Source organism: Mus caroli, chromosome 3 (assembly GCF_900094665.2).
Source record: "Mus caroli chromosome 3, CAROLI_EIJ_v1.1, whole genome shotgun sequence".
Taxonomy (NCBI): Eukaryota; Metazoa; Chordata; class Mammalia; order Rodentia; family Muridae; genus Mus; species Mus caroli.
In genome coordinates, this window is record NC_034572.1 from 91297659 (window position 1) to 91315181 (window position 17523).

Below are 17523 nucleotides of genomic sequence, written 5' to 3' on the forward strand. Positions count from 1 at the left end.
AGGTTACCCTGGGACACCTTCCTCTGCAGGAGTTTTCTGTTTATCAAGAGTCTATGTTTGCAGACTATTTGCACTGGTTCTTTGTGTTATTATAACATGATTTAATTAAATGTATTTGAAATCATGAGCTACAGGTACAAAAACGAAACCATGCCTACAGCTTTAAGTATGAGACAGGCCTTTCAGGAGGGCTGCTAGAGCCGAGCATGGACAATCAGTGGATAAGAGAGCAGATTGCGCGTGCAGAGGATGAGAGTCCAGTTCCCAGCACCCCATTAACCTGAGTCACAGGCAGCATCAGAAACTCCTGGTCGGAGGATCTGATGCCTCTGGCCTCCTGGACAGACTCATGTGCACACACCATCCGCTCCCAACACACACACACACACACACACACACACACACACACACACACACACACACACACACAATTTTAAAAACTAGTGTGGGAGAAACAGCTGTAAAACATCACTACATCTGGAAAAAAAAAACTCGATTGTTTCTCCAGTCTCTTTCAGACATTACTCTACTTTGAAGACAGCAAGCAAAAAAAAGATTGAGAAAACTTCCATGTGTGGCTCTAACACAGAATCAAGAATCAGGGTTCTCAACCTTTAATCCCAGCACTTGGGAGGTGGCTCTCTCTGAGTTCAAGGCCAGCCTGGTCTACAGAGTGAGTTCCAGAACAGCTGGAACTACACAGAGAAACCCTGTCTTAACAAAATAAAACAAAACCAAAACAAACAAAAGAATCAGGGTTCTCATGGGAAGTCCTGAACCCTAAAGACAAAGCTTTGGGCCACAACAAAATCCCAAGGGAAGTTTTAAGCTAAAATGAAGGCTCCAAGACTGGTTTCACGTTTTGTATGACTGCTGTTCTAACTAACTTGCTTAACTAAAACCACTGATTCTTATTTGCACTGGGTTTGAGTTATTTGAGTTGAGTATTATTGAGCTGGATTTAGGGGCTTCTGCACTTAGTAATATGAGTTAAGAACTACGATGTGGGGGCTGCCTAGGCAGACATGCTGCTCTTTTAGGGGAGGAGAAGGCTCAGAGTTTGAGGGAAGGGAGAGTCCTGTACTGGGTGCTGAGGAATGACACAGCAGCCTCCAGGAGATTAAGGAAAGGGCGAATCAGAGACACATAATGAACAGCTTTCTAAATTCTGTAAACAAACGGAGAGGCCAGCAGCATCAGTGCCATCTCTGTTCTGTAACTGCCATGGTTCTAAAGCAAGTCCCCTATGCCTCGGGGTCTCCATTTGAAAGAGAAGGAAAGGAGGGGTCCCCACCTTGGTGGGCTCTTGGGAAGATTATGTGAGAGGATCTCAAAATAAAATGAAGACACGTGCAAAATTCCCTCCAGGCTCTCCAGGAGCCAGGGTTGTGGAGGATGCTTCTGAGGATAACAGCATCTTCTCACGCAGAATGCCGAGGGAAGGGACCACGGAGTGTGTAAGACCTGGGAGCTCGGAGCCATGCCAGATCCCGAGGCTGGCATGCCGAGTGGGAAAGCTGGCACAGACAACCCCAGCCCAGAGCGATGCGGCTCACCACCTTTCCCAACCAGCTTACTTATTCCCCTAGCAATGCTAGGCATGGGGACAGAAGTTAAGTACCACACTCCAGGTTATGCAGATGATGGACAGAGAGCAGGAACTGGATTCAGGTTTCCTGGTGGCATATTGCACAGTAGCTTACTACCCCAGACTGCCTCTGCCGTGGCTTTCCACTTCATAAACCCTGGGCTGTTGGGCTTCCCATTTTTACTCATTTGTTAAGACTGTGCCAGGGCTGGATGCTACCGTTAATGGCTAAAATGAAGGTTGGAGATAATCGGGGATTTCAATTATCCTGCCTATCTCTGACCTCCATTACCAAGGATAATCAGAAGCGAGCTCTAGCAATTTTCTGAAACTTTCATTAATTTTAAATAAATTTATACAATGTCATCCACCACCACCACCCCCTTTACCCAAATTAAAATGTCCTCATCTTTTTGGTTCCTCTTTATAGGCGAGTCCCTTGCATGTCTTTGAGAGGGTCTGTTGTTTTTCTCTGGATCCTTTATAATTCTGCTTTGTTTTGTTTGAAATGAAAGGGCCGAGTGCTGAATTCTGATTTTAAGGTGAAGTCATAACATCAATGTATATCATTAAAATGTTTTATTGTAATTACAGAAATAGTCAATGCCAAATTATGTGCACTATATTATTTTCTGCATTCTTCTTTATTCCATTCTCAAAGTTAATACAGCCTATTATATCTCATTCATTCTTCTGACTGCTGCCGCACGGCGAGCAGATGTCTCCATTGAGCAATCCACAATGAATCTGAGATCTTTTTCCTGAGCACTTACAAGTAGAGTAATTCAGAGCCCATCAGCGAATATGAGCTGCTTCAATTGTTCCTACCAGTGTACATTAGCTTGCACTTGTCTACATAAGATTTCAAAGAATCATAGATATTAAAGATGGAAGGGGCCAGTGAGTTTATCAAGCCTTCCAACTCTGCCTGCAAAAGCAAGCAAAGGAAGTAATTTTATCACTTCATACTGCTTTGTTGATGCTTATTAATAATAATTACATTAAATGGTAGCAGCATGCGATCTCTTTCATCCTAAAGTCATTGACGTTTTTTGTTTGTTGTTTATTTGCTTGTAACTAGGGGTCTCACTCTGTAGCCGAGGATGGCTTGGTACTTGTTATATAGCCCAGGTTGGCTTCAAGTTCATAGCAATTCCCCTGCCTCAGCCTCTAAATGCTAGTAATACAGGTAATACATGACTGGCTTAAAATACTTCCTTTCTCTAAAGAGAAGTGACGCACAGACATCCAGGCTATCATGCCCAAATCCAAGCCAACCAAGGCAAAAATTCAATTTGGTTGAACTCAATAAGCAATTTTGAACAGCACTTGTTAGTCAAGGCTACCTTTTTGTGGCTTTGTGGTCTGTGGGATGCCTGGAACCTACAATCCTGCTGTGTTTTCTATTGCTGCAGTAAACACTGTTACCAAAGGCAATGTGGAGAAGAAAGGGTTCATTTGGCTTCTACATTCCAGGTCATAGTCCATCACTGAGGGAAATCAGGGCAGGAACCTGGAGGCAGGAACTGAAGCAGAAGCCATGAAGGAATGCTGCTTAATGGTTTGCTCCTCATGACTTGAGCAGTGTTCTTTCTTATACCACCCAGGACGACCTGACCAGAAGTGGCTCTGCCCAGAAGCTCTTCCCACATCAATCATCAATCAAGAAAATACCCAACAGACTTGGCTACAGGCAATTCAGTGGGGCATAGTCTCAGTTGAGGGTCTTTCTTCCTGGAGCCGTGTTGAGCTGACAGTAAATTAACCAGCACCTGCTGTACTGTCTCTAAGTGATCTGTGGTAAGAAATACATGAAGCTGTTATGGCCACTTGAAAGAAACCGGAAGATAAGATGGGCACGCTGGTTCTGTAGCTCCTCTGCCTCTAAGATGGAGGAAAGCAGCATCTGAGTTGGTCTTTGGAAGAAGAAAAGAGCACAACGCTGATCAACAGAAGTTTGGGGGGAGGAGACTTGAACCGAGGACCCACTGACCCAGTCAAGAGCTCTTTCTTAGGTTTCTGTTTTGCAGTGCAGAGTTGAATGCGCCAGGGAACTGAAACCAAATGCAGCAGGTATCTGTGGTGGCTTCTTTGAGCTAAATTGGGATGGGGCATCTCAGTTTAATCAACAACCAGAACACACAGACCACAATCACAATACTTATGGAGACAACATAGGATATCTCAAATTGATGTGGTATATATATATATATATATATATATATATATATATATATATACAGAAAACCTGGTGCTAAATGTAATGAAAATTGGGAATTTCTAATTTTAAACTAAAATCTAGGAGGGATGGCTCAGTGGTTAGGAGCACTTGTTTTTGAAGAAGAACTAAGGTTGATTCCCACCTCTCACATGGCAGCTCAGTTCCATCCATAGCTTCAGTTTCAGAGAATCCAAAGCTCTCTTCTGACCTCTGAGGGCAGACACATGGCACACAGACATGCATGCAAGCAAAACACTCATAAATAAATAAAAAGAAGAAGAGCAGGAGAGGCAGGAGGAACAGGAGGGAGAGGAGGAGGAGGGGGAGGAGGAGGAGAAAGAAGAAGAAGAGGGGAGGAGGAAGAAGAGGAGGAAGAAGAGGAGGAGCAAGAAGAAGAGGAGAAAGAGACAAATGGCCTGTCTGGATTTCCCAAGGACTGCCTTAGTGTTCCTGACAACATGCAAATACACCATTTGGGCTCTGGGCAGCTGTCGCACAGCTTTAGAGCCCCAACCTTGAAAGCACAAACTAGACAATTCCATTTTCTGACTCCATTAATAGGTATCTGCATAAGTGCAGGCCGGGGAAATACCAATGCTGTCATATGCGTATTAAGAGTAGATATTTCTCCATTTTCCCTCAAAGAACCTAATCTTTGAAAACACTGCATACATATAATGTGAGTGCTGTAGTGTGATATAAAGTTATCTATTTAATACTATCTTTAGAAAATCACTAGTGTGAAGAAAAAGGAAATTATAGAAGGCTTCTGGTACTTCCAAAGTTGTCCCTAAAGGACAATTGCAAATGTCATCTTCTGCATGAAGCCTTCCCCGGTTCCTCTACCACGCTCATCACTGCCAAATTCATCTTTTTCTCCCGTGACTGCTGCAGTTCTTTGGTCCATTGCTATATGGTTTATAATTAATTGTGTGATTATCCGTCTTCCTCCACCAGGATGAACACATCTTAAGAGTAGGGGTTCAAGCTTTACTCATCTTTAAGTCCTTACCAAATCACACTCACTTTTGATTGCCTGACACAATAGATGTCCTTGTTAAATCATTTCTTCGGATCTCAGAGACCTTATTTTTGATATGTCTAAGTTATTTTTAAAATTGTCTGTACCCATTCCAGAAGTGGCCATTGCCTATTGCATCACAGGACTGGGATTCAGGTGCGCACTCCAGCTGCGTGTCTATCACAGTCCCGCGTTCAGTCTGCACACATCTCTGGGAGTAACCTGAACTAGCTAGCACCTTTAATAAGACCTGAACCTTGACTCAGTTATATGGGTCTCTGGAAACATCTGAAGGCAGACTGCCTGGATTTAAAAGACATAGACTGCAGCTGTGACTATCATTTACTCCTTGTGGGATCTTGGGCAAGTTACATTCCCAGGATCTCAGCGTCCTCAGCTATGAGATGGAAATACTAATAACAGCAGTGTATGAAAAAATTAAGCTTAGCTCTTTGAATAATTATATACTTTCCCTCTTGGGGCTTTTGTTGTTGTTACGGGAGTGGGTGGGGGGTGTGGGGGGGGTCAAACTTAGAGCTTTGTATATGCTAGACAAATGTTCTATCCCTAGGCTACATCCCCAGCAACATTGTTATTGTTTTCTCATTCACAAAGTAGAAACACAAGTCTCTCGGGGCTGCTCCACGAAGTCAATGATGTAACAAGTGAAATTTTCCTCACTGTATTATCTCATCATCATTTCCTTCCTTTCTGTGTATTACAGTAATTGCTACAATCAAACGAGGACCCATTAATGCCAGGTAATATATTACTCACTTTAAAGATATGGTCCCGTCTAATTTAATTCATATAACAAGGTATTGAAATAATTAGCATGGTCCATATTTGACAGGGGAGCAAAGTGAGTTGGAGTGAGAATCAACAGTCCACGGTTGTATCGTATCACTGGTTCAGTTCAGGTTGTTCAGAACTTCAGATAAAAAGGACCGAGAATAGACTTGGGAAGCCTAGGGGAAAACACACAGGAAGAACGTCCTGGCCCAAACTCCCTACGGAGTTTAATATTTCTCTTTGTCTCCCTGGTCTTCGATTCCAGGGTTCTGCTTGCTTTGTAAGCTAGCCTCTAGGATCTGTGTCAACATATGCTCATCCTCACCATTCGCTTACTCTTGTTGTCTAACAAGCGTACAACATGATATCTAAGAGCTAGCTCTAACTCTCTTCCATCTCACCATTTCGTTCTTGGTTATGAATTTGCTATTCGTCCCATGGCTTTCTTATCACAGTTATACTAATTATCACCGATGAACCATTTTAATTTTTAATAACCTGGTTATTCTTAACTTAGACTCTCATAATGGGCTTATATTAGATATGTCAAATATGTTGTTGCCAACCACACGGAAAGGAAGGGAGCCTTTCCATAGTTTCTACCAAAAAGCCTCTCTGCTTACATCAAACAGAAACAGCTCTGCTCCTCCCTCCTCTATATACTACGGGAGAACTTCAAACTCTTGAACAACTACACCCACAATCAGCCAAAGAATTACAGGCGTGACAAAGAAAAGATAAAAGGGACTAACTGGATTCTCAGGAATGTGCACTAAGAAGAAAGGACTCGGAGAGAACACCGCAGTCATCAGGAAAAGTACAACCGAAAGACTATGAACCAAGAAGCCACAGAGGGGGCAAGGCAGAAGCTGGACATGAGAGTGCGGGCAAGTCTAAGAAGCAACAGTTACGCATCAGCAGAAAAAAAGCTATGAAATTAAAAGGTTCTCCCATAATAAAGCAAAAAGCCTAAAGCCACAGGGAACCAAAGGGGACAGAGAAGCAGTAGAGAGACACTGAGATTGGCAGGTGGATGTCCTTGGGACTGGCACAGTCCTGGAGAAGCATCCAGTTGTGATGTCCACTTGGCTGTGGGCATCCTCACCGTGAATGCCCCGTTGCTTGAGGGCACTTAAGTGAGTCAGTTCTTTGCAACTAAAAGCCCTTGTCCGGAGGGTTCTTCACTTATACCTATGCTTAGAAAATTAAAGCATAAATTGCTTTTTTTTTTTATTTCTGATAGTCCAGATGTCTGCAGGCCAGGTATTCTCCTTGCTGTTGTCTGACTGTGTAGACTTTCTCAGGAAATATCTCTTCTTTAGCTACTGCCTAAATATCAGTACATGACCCTACAAAGGGTTAGGAAAGGGTAACCATCACACTGAGTGTCAGTGGTATTTTTTGGACATAAAAAATAACCTTTTGGGGCTGGAAAGATGACTCAGCGGTTAAAAGCACTGGCAGCTCTTCCAGAGGTCCTGAGTTCAATTCCCAGCAACCACATGGTGGTTCACAACCATCTACAATAAGGTCTGATGCCTTCTTCTGGCATGGAGGTATACATGAAGATAAAGCATTCATATGCACAAAATAAATAAACAAAAAAACCCTCTTAGCAGGAATTACAAGGCCCAAGAATGAGAAACTAGAGCAGCAGTCTGTCATAAGGCAAAGATAGATTGGGGTATCCCAGTACTTCAGGATGAATGAGTGATTCATTCTTTTGTGACACTCTTTAGTAAAGGAATGAATACAGAATGAGACATTTCCTTTTTTTTGATGAGATATATACAAGATTGATAACTTCATATCGCTTCCATTATCTTTGGTATTTGTTTAAACTATTAATTTATTTTCTTCTTCTAGTTCTTGAGACAGGGTCTCGCCATGCAGCCCTTGAACTCACAGAGATGCACCTGCCCGGCCACTCTGGTGCAGAGATTAAAAGTATGTGCCCCCACACTTGGCTGGTTACGTTATTCATAAGCAGGGCTGGAGAAATGGCTCAGTGGTTAAGAGCACTGACTGCATTTCCAGAGGTTCTGAGTTCAATTCCCAGCAACCACATGTTGGCTCACAACCATCAGTAATGAGTTCTCATGCCCTCCTCTGTCATGCAGGGGTACACGCAAAGAGAGCACTCATATACTATAAGTCAATAAATAGGACTATTTTAAAGATGTTATTCTGAAGGTGCATTTTTTCCTATTCCTTGTGTCCATGATGCATGTGTATGTCCACCTGTGTGAGGGTGCACTTGCCTGTGTGCATGCATGTAGACGCTAGAGGTAGCTGTCAAGTGTCTTCCTTTACTACTCTCCACCTTTTCTTTTTCTTCAGGCAGGGTATCTCACAGAATCTGGAAAAAAAATCTTGGATTTTGGATTTTGCTGAACCAGCCAATGTAGGAGAGCTGCTTGTCTCCACATGCCCCACCCATCCCCTCCACACCGCAGTCCAGTGCTGGAGTTACAGACACGTGTTACGAAGTCTGGCTTTTTACACGGGTGCTGGGGATCTGAACTTGGGTCTTCAGCTCCTCATGCTTACAAGGCAAGCACCTTACCCACTGATCCATCTCCCCAGTGCCATAAGAAGCTATTCCTAATGAAAATTGTTTATTCAACAACAGTGATTTGTTCCCTGTTCTGTCTCATCCTTCCGGAGGTATTACGGCACAAAGACTAAAAATGCATCCCGACCCTTGAGGACACAGTAGACTAAAGGAGTAGGCAGATGAACCAGTGCAGGACTGCCTAAGTACATGCCCACCCTAGGAGGTCCAGAAGGGATGCGGTAGACTGGCTCTAGGGATCTAGTTTGAAAAAAAAAAGACAAAGTAAAAGACAGTGTAGGCAGGGGAATCCTGGTCCCTGGCATGCAAGTCCAAGTCCTGACTTTTTAGACAATGCTGCCTTGGATACTTGAGTGCTTGTGTTCTTCCCTCCAGTAAACCATCAAACAGTCCTGACTAGAGCGAGCAAGCACCTGACCGTTCCCTCACCTGTCCCTTGTCCACAGATTGCCAGTAACAGCTCTCCCCTGGTTGCACCAGCCAATGCCTACAACAAAGGCAAGCCTACCTAGAAGACAGGATAGCAGCCTCGGGGGCCATAAGCTTTCCTTCTTAGCCAGTGGGGGCATGGCTCCTTCCAAAGGCCATTCATGGCTGCTTGAGTTTTTTGTTTTGCTTTTGTTTTTATTTTTATTTTTCAGGAAAAAAAAAGAGTCCTTGTGTTTTTGTTTTTTTTTGTTTGTTTACTTTTTGTTTTGTTTTGTTTTGGTTTGGTTTTAATTATAAAAGTTCTCCAAAGCTTTAGACTTCAAGGTATTTTTAATCATCAAGTGAGTGACCTAAAAACACTTGGTAACTGCTTGGATTACAGAAAATGAACTGAGCAGTGTAATACACAGAGTGCTTTTTGTTTATTACCCTGTTAGCATCCATCAACAACTAAATATTCTACACATGTCTACAGAGTACAATCATGCTGCCTAAAATGTTTGCTGATAAATCCATTCCAGCTTCTCTACCTCTGAAGTCACTAATATATTTCTATTATTATGTACATTTTATGATGATTATGAAATAAACAAGAGATCCACTGGTAGGAATTTTTAACAACCCAGAATAAAAGAATAAGTAAAATATAATTATATTCGCTCCTCAAATCCCCTTTCTCAGTTAGAAAGTCATTATACCTTATATACTCGATTTTTTTTTTTTTTCAGAAAAAAAAATTGAGACCAATTAAAAGAGTTGCTGGTTTACTAACTGTCAACACAGGTTTGAAATGGGCTCCCCTGCCACAGGCAAGATGATATTTCTAAACCATGGTAGAAGAATTTATTCTGGGGTTCTAAAAATTGCATCATGAGGGCTGGAGAGACGGCTCAGTGGTTAAGAGCACTGACTGTTCTTCCAGAGGTTCTGAGTTCAAATCCCAGCAACCACATGGTGACTCACAGCCAGCTACAGTGTACTCATATAAATAAAATAGATAAATCTTTTGTAAAGATTTTAAATGATAGCTTTCAAAGGTTTGTCCAACTCTGAATGCATAGTTCTCGAGATGACTCATGGAGGGGACATCATGAATGAAAAGACCATTTATTCTCTAGCCTCTCTGTCTGGATCTCAGCCATTATTCAGTCTGTTCCTCACACCCTAGGCTAGGCATACAGACTACACAGGCACACACACAGTTTGCAAGTAACTTAGCAGAAGGCTCTTCTTCCACAAGAACATCCGTGAGCTGCATATGATAAAGACTGTCGCTAGGCCCGCCATGCCCCAGAGCAGAGTGAGTAGGAAATTCATGGCATGGACGGTCAGCACTCCAGTTGCTTAAATGGGTCCTTTGCACCCTCAAAACAGCATATGACCATAATACAAAAAGGAGCAGCGTGGTTGCCATGAGAGAGCACGTGAGAACAGCAAAGCTAAGAGATGCACCCAGTGCCCATCCATTTTAAATTCATACTTATTATACAGGAAGACATGCATTCAAAACAGCTTATTCTTTTGAAAATGGCTCTTTAGTCGCTCGCACATGTGCCTGCATGCTGACTGGCAAATTCTCTTGCAATCCATAAATTAAAATTCCACTCTTTCCTAACGTGCTTTCACTTCAAAATGTCAATATAGTTTGTATGGATGCATATGTGTACACATTTATTCTATATATCCACAAAGCCCACTGTATTTATTTGGCAGCCGCAGCTCTTGAATGGGGCCTCATCTAGATGGCTAGACTGTCCCCTTAGCCTGTTCACAGAATCAGAAAAACAACTGACTAGCAAAGCTGAAGGGAACCATAAAGATGACTTAGTCCAAATCCTTCACTCCAATGCGAATCCAGAGTGGGAGAACAAGGATTCTGTCAAACTCAAGCCAAAAGCTGGAATAATACCCATTATAGAAAACATGCCACTATTAAGTCAGAAATAGGAATCTCTTCCGCTGATTAACTAACTAAAATTATTGTTAAAAATCTCTAGAATTTTGGTTTTTTTTTGTTTAAAAAAATTAAATTAAATTAAATTAAAAGTCAGGGAGTGGGATGCCCAAACTAAGGCTCTTTCTGTCCTGTCACCACAGAGCTTTCGATATGAATTGTGTAGCCCTCTTTTCTGTTTCCCATCTCCTGAGGAGATGCTCTATCACAGTGGTTCTTGGCCTTCCTAATGTTGTAACTCTTTAACATAGTTCCCCATGTTGTGGTAACCCCTAACCATATACTTATTTTGTTGCTACTTTATAGTTGTAATTTTGCTACTATTATGAATTGCAACGACAACATCTGCATTTTCAGATGGTCTTTGAAGACCCCTGTGAAACCATCAGAGACGTCACAACCCAAGCCACTAGCCTAACAGGACTGTTTAATTGGTTAGCCATCTCACCCTGAGGCTACCTTGCCACTCCTTAGATGACCCACTTGGAACCTTATTTACATATCACATGAGGTTGACAATAGCACCTACTCCAGAGAGCTGCCAGGGCAGAGGACTAAGCATCCATCTTAGTTCGCATTGAGATGCCAAAGCTTAAAAGAAATAAAGTTTCCACTTTATATCTTATATGTATGTCTCTTGTAGGGAAAAAACCCATCAATTTCCTTCTGTAAAACTCCATACAAAAACATCACTTGTGACTAATGAGTTTAGGGAGTGCCTTGCACTGGTGTTGGTCTTGCCTGTAGTGGGTGGATGCACTCAATATAAGTGTCTGTAAACAACCTTTTAAAATGTCCTAACAGTCTTCACTTTTATTCTCTTGGATGTAAGGTTGACCTGTATGCCTGCTCTCTGGTTGCCCATTAAATCTTTCTTCCACCCAGATCCTCATTTTATTCACCTTTCAACTCCCTTACTCTCTTTGGGTGACTCTCTCCGGTGCCAACTCAAGCTGCCTCCCCCACAGGTGCCGCTACACTCAGTCACTCGCATCTAGGGGAGTGTGTCCGGAAGTGATCAAAGACATTGAATCGAGTGCATCCTGCTGAGAGAGAAGGCCTAAGCCACAGGTTCCAAATGCAGACATGACAAGCTCCTGATTTAGGTTGTTGCTACAACGTGGGCTTGAGCACGTCACTGTGTAACAACGACGAGTGCATTGAAATGACTCTCACTTTGCCTGAGACGTGATTTAACCACACACACACACAATGTGTGTGGGTTCCTGAAATGTAGGCACCTAACCTGTGATTTGTGTGTATGGGTGTGTGGGGGGGGGCATGTCTGTCTTCTTTTAAAAAGATGAAGCAGGTTGACAGCCCGGAAGACAACATTACCCTGAATACTAGAGAAAGCCGGGAAGATGTTAGGATGAGCCCCGAGTGACTCTTTAGAAGTGACTAGCAGCATGGGTACGTGTTCTCTCCAAGGCAGGCTATAAAGAGGAAGTGGGGGTACTTCTGACATCACCAAACCAGTAAGAGTTTAATAACTTGACCCTAAATGGGATTGGCTGAACTCACTTTCTTGGTAAGATTTTGCCATATAGTTAGATAGCAGGCTCTGCTGGGAAGGGTGGGGAAGTCAATATTATTGTAATATTGTCTTTAGAGTTCCAAAACAACATGGTGGAGTACCACACAACTTACCAATTTATATATAGCTACTGCTTGTGGACGTTGTACATCGTGGTGCGGAGCCTAGTGCGCACCACGATGTACAACGTCCACAAGCGCTACAGTGAATGTGAATTATCCAGATAATGACTGTTACGTAGACCAGCTCACAACAAGTGTGAAATAAGGGTTAACAGATGTTATCTGTCTCTGGTGTACGTTGTGTTTAGGGTGCAGGGATGGGGGTGGGCATTTTCTTCAGTTGTTGGGGTTCTTGGGCTCTGTGAGACTGGAACAGGGAACCTCAGTCACGTAGACAAAAATGACAGTTTGGAAGGCCAATAACTTCCAAACTCACTTTCTTGGTAAGATTTTGCCATATAGTTAGATAGCAGGCTCTGCTGGGAAGGGTGGGGAAGTCAATATTATTGTAATATTGTCTTTAGAGTTCCAAAACAACATGGTGGAGTTTCTACAATAAATAGCTTCAATAGCTTCTACAGTTTTACGCTGCATGGTGATGCCTGCGTGCTGTTTAATATGCATTAGCAGTTAGTTGGAACCAATGGTTTGTGTGATTCTGTGGCTCATGTGGATCATACTAACAAGACCAGACATCGCCCGAGGATGGGCCCCTAACATTTTCCTCCATCCTCAAAAAACAGGGCCTGAAACAAGTCAACGGTGCAACCGATGCCTCCCGTGTCTGGGCCCTGTTGTGATGTGAACCTGGCACATCGTGCCGGCTGAACCCAGTGCGTTGAGTGGAACAGGGAAAGGTGCCTGCTCCTGTGTGAGGGCAAGCAGTGACGAGGTTGGAGTGGACGGTGAGACAACCTTCAGAGGGCTTGGGACCCTGTGCTGCAGTCAGCTTCACCAAGCACCCACATCTAAAAACATGACAAGTAACCTTCCGTCTCCCTTCCGGTTCTGAAATGCTAACATTTTAAAAGAGATATCTGGACTCAGAAGCTTGCCAAAGACAAATCATAGGGAGCTCTCCAGCCTTCACAGCAGATGATGATTAAGTCTGAAGATGTAAGACGTTAAAATAGAATAAAGAAGTTCTGGGACCTTCGTGCCAGATGGAGGCCCCTAATGCCTTTCCTCCTCTCCCACACCCAGCATCTAGGTTTCCAGGCCTCTGTAGGAAGAGCACACATCCTCTTAGCCAGGGATGGCTCTTTGCCTCCATCTCGGGCTATCACAGATCATCTGAAACATTTGAGTTAGGATAGGAAGGGGTCACAGCCACGCAGACCTCCACAGACTTCTTTTTTGAACAAACAGTAAAACAGAGTCACAGAGAACCTAAAACCAGGCAAGCAACTCCCCCCCACCCCGGGAATTTCAAGAGGGCTGGAACCATGGAAAGGCAGAAGAAATCCACAATTCAAAACCATAAGCAGACATTTTTTTCCTCTTCCAAACAATCATGTGAAAGACGGGTGTTAGATACTGATTTCAGCCTCCCTTCCTCCCAGTTCTTGAGACGCCACTTTAAAAAAAGCAAAAGGTTTTATCCACAAAAACCGCCAGAGAAGAAACCAGCCGTCACATTCTTACCCCTCCACACTGATATTTACTCTCCGATAAATGGCAATTGTAAATAAATCTCATTTAATCTCTAAAAGCCACAATAAAAATCTTTAACCTCCAAGGTAGTTTACAAATGTGCACGCACACCCTGCCAGCGCCAGGAAACACAAGGTCTTGAATAAAGAGCTTTAACGGGAGGCACGGTTTCCCTTTGAGAATCTTATATTGACCTTTAAATACATATATATGTATGATGAAGGAGGAGAAAAGGGAAAACCCAACCCCTCCCACTCTATTCTCTCTACAAATCGGCCAATAAATCTAAGGAAAAGATACAAGAGAAAAGGACAGAAGCCAACAGGTGGAAAGAGGGTTTTTGTTTCATTAGAAATGGGCAGACACTTGATCTGTGCTCGCCGGTCTGTTTGTCTCCCGGTGTCTTTAATGATGGTTTTATCGTCATGACGGCGATAATCAGGAATAATGGTCACACTTCCACTTTGTGATTCCACAGCATTGCCAGCCAGAAGATTTCGCCACACAGTTACATGGAGTGGGCTGCTCTGTTTGGTTTCACCCCTGGGAGGCGTGCAACATCCCCAGTCAGCTCTCCCGCTTTCACAGATTGGGTAAACTGAGGCCCGGAGAACCCAACAACTCCTTTATAGTGTTTCAGAGCAGAGAATTCCCCGAAACTGGAAAAGTTTGTGGATGTCTCGGGGCAGTCCTCTCTCTCACCCTTCTGGCCGGCCATGCCGCTCTCTTCCTGCGAGTCTGGGCTGGGTGATCAGGACTGGGGTACCTCCCCTTCACTACGAGACACGCCAGGGCAGTGTGTGGGAGGTCCACACACACACCCAGACCCACAGGCATACTCGCACACACAAAGCGCCATGCAATCTCTGCAGTCACTGAGTAGAGCTCCAGGCAGCCTCGCTCAGCCTGCGAATGCACAGCGCGGGGCTCCCAAGGCCTCCTTGGGCTCCGGGCTGGGGCTTCTCTGAAATAGGGCTCTGCCCCTCTCTTCCTCTCTTCCAGGCTGCTCTCCCTCTCTCTTTTTTTTTTTGCCTCTCACCCTCCACCCTCCCATCCTCCTCCCACCCTCTCCTTCCACCCCTTCTCTCACCCCCCCACCAACCCAGAGGCACAGATCGTGTTACTGGGGTTCCCTGGAAAGAGGGGCCATCCCCAGCTCTAAGCGTCTGGCAGAGACTTCAGGGGCACCGCAGCAGCTCCTATCGCAGGACCCAAGCGCTCCTCCTGAGCAGCGCAGGAATGAGACCCCCACTTCCCAGCACCGGCGAGCAAGCTTGCCACAGAAGAAGGAATTGTTAGAGTGCTTACCTTTTTCATGAGCAGAGATTCTGGAGAATCATTGCAGAAACTGGAGGGGAAGTGAACGAAGACAAAAAAGACCCTTTTCCAGCAATCCCTGGCCTCCTGGTATCAAGACACCAGGACAACATCAAAGCAACTTAGGGGGAACACTTTAGGGGCCTATTGTCTGCTCTGGTCTGATCTGTTTTTCTTCTGTCTCCCCCTCTTGCTGCGGTGACACTTGGTACGGCCCAGGCATTCATGCCAAGTAGCTTTCACACATGGAAGCTTGTCTCAAGCAATTGCTGACAAGCCACAAACAAGACATTCTCCCTCCCTTCTCCGCACCCCCCCTCACTCCTCCTCCCCCCTCCACCTTTCCTCCTTCCCTCTTGTCTCCCCTCCTCCTTTCTTCTGAATGCAAACTAAAACTCTCCAGTGACAGGCAGGCTTGCAGGCTTGGCCTAGCTGCGCACGCAGACATACACACTCACTCTCTCACACGCACTCACACTCACACTCGCTCACTCGCACGCACGCCAGCAGCTCGGCTAGTTGCTGCTGCACTGGTGGAGTTAAGAGACAGGAAAAGGCACAGGCTGAGTTGGGGGCAGGGAGAGAAAGAGGGAGAGTAAGATCCGAAGGAGCTGTGCCCTAGCAAAATGGCAGTAGAGAGGTGAGCCCTTTGGAAAGCCAGCAGTGGCCACACACGTGTGCACACATACAGACTCAGAGGCAATCTGGCCTCAGAAGGAGTGGAATAAACGACCCAGAAGGGAAAAAGCCAAGACCCCTGAGCTTGGGCTTGGGGGAGTGGGGAGATGCCGTGGGTGGACCCAGGGCTAATGTTTGTGTGGACCGGGTTAGGTATTTTGTATACATAAATTTTCTTTTTTTTCTTTCTACTTCTTCCCCGTTGTTCCCCAAAGGACCTAGTTGTCTTTCACCATGTTACAGAGCGTAGACCCAAGCCACTGATTTTTCAAAAAGAAACGTGGAAATGTGGGAGTCAACCTAACTGTAGGTTCAACTTATGGCCAGATTTTTTTTTAAGTGAAGCCCCCAACCCCCGACTCCCAGCCCCCCATCCCCGGTCCACAACCCAAATCTCAGAGAGCAATAACGAGGAGGAGCGTAGTAACTAGTATAAACTCTGAGAGCTGTGAAGTGTGATGCTGAAGTTACTGATTGCCAGGCTGCTGGAATTTATGGAAGGTGGGCATGAGCTGAGGGGGAGGGGGGCCGGGTGAGCTGTTTTCTAGGAATGAAGGGGAGTGCGGTAGGATAATGAACGGGGCTAGGAGCAAGCAGGAATGTGATTGGTGTGGAGCGAGGAGGTGGGAAATGGGAGAGAGAGAGAGAGAGAGAGAAAGAGAGAGAGAGAGAGAGAGAGAGGAGAGTGGCTGAGGCTGCTTTAAAAAAGGGGGAAAAATGGAACTCCAGACTCTGAGCTATGAACATGAGGAGAACACGAGACAGCAGGGGAAGGCAGGAACTGTGAGCAGTGGACCCACAAAGGGCGTGAGGACCACTCATATCTCTGGCAAGCCTTGGTGTCTCACAGAGGTAGGCCTACATGGCTGCCCTGGTGAAGCACGGCTCAGCCTCAGCTCTGTTTTTGCGTGAAGGTCACTTGGACCCCTTCCCCAGAATCTTCTTCTCTAAAGTGGAAGTGCTGTGGACACAAATGACTACTCCCTTGACAGGCACACAGTAAGGAATAAAGAATGACTTTTCACATGCTTCAACCTAGCTGAATGGCTTGTCCCTGCCTGAACCAGTGACAGAGACATCTGAGCCCTGTCACTCCCTTCCCTTAGCTTGGTCCCTATTATTACTAGTTCTGGGAACTGTATTTTTGGATCCCAATGTACAATCATGATGGTGATAGGAATAATAATTACCTTTATGTTTCTCAACATTTGCCAGAGCATTTATATCACGAAGTAATTTTTATTAAGAGGAACCATGTTCACATACAGATAGATTTCTTTGTTTTGTTTGAGACAGGATCTTGCTAGGTAGCTCTGGTTAGCCTGGAACTCACTGTGTATGTAGACTTCGCTGGGCTTAAACTCAAAGAGATCCACCTGCCTTGCCTCCTGTGTATTGGTACTACCAGGCCAGAAAATGTGTATATATACACTACATGTGCATTTACACACACACACACACCCCTCACAGCACAGATGGAACTGGAGAGATGGCTCAGCACTGGCTGCCCTGCCAGAGGATCTGGATTCTTGTTCCCAGCACCTCAATGGCAGCTCATAACTGCCTGTAACTCCAGGTCCAGGGGACCTGATGCCCTCTTGTGGACCCTTTGGGTACATGCATACATATTCATAACTCACCCGACATTATTTTTACATACTCATGTATGTAGTCATCTACGCATACATATTCATATACTCCCCACACATTATTATTATACGTTATTTTAAAATAATAAAAATAAATACATTTTAAA

At 44.5% G+C, this 17523-nt stretch overlaps 1 protein-coding gene across 3 annotated transcripts in view; it reads right to left on the reverse strand.

The window, feature by feature from the left end:
- Positions 1-15247, reverse strand: part of Bcl9 (BCL9 transcription coactivator) — an 87486-nt gene extending 72239 nt beyond the window's left edge. For all 3 annotated transcript variants that reach the window (XM_029475356.1, XM_029475353.1, XM_029475355.1), the window contains exon 1: positions 15081-15247. The gene's annotated coding sequence lies outside the window, so the exon portion shown is untranslated. The remainder of the gene's footprint in view (positions 1-15080) is intronic.
- Between the last annotated feature and the right edge of the window lie 2276 nt (positions 15248-17523).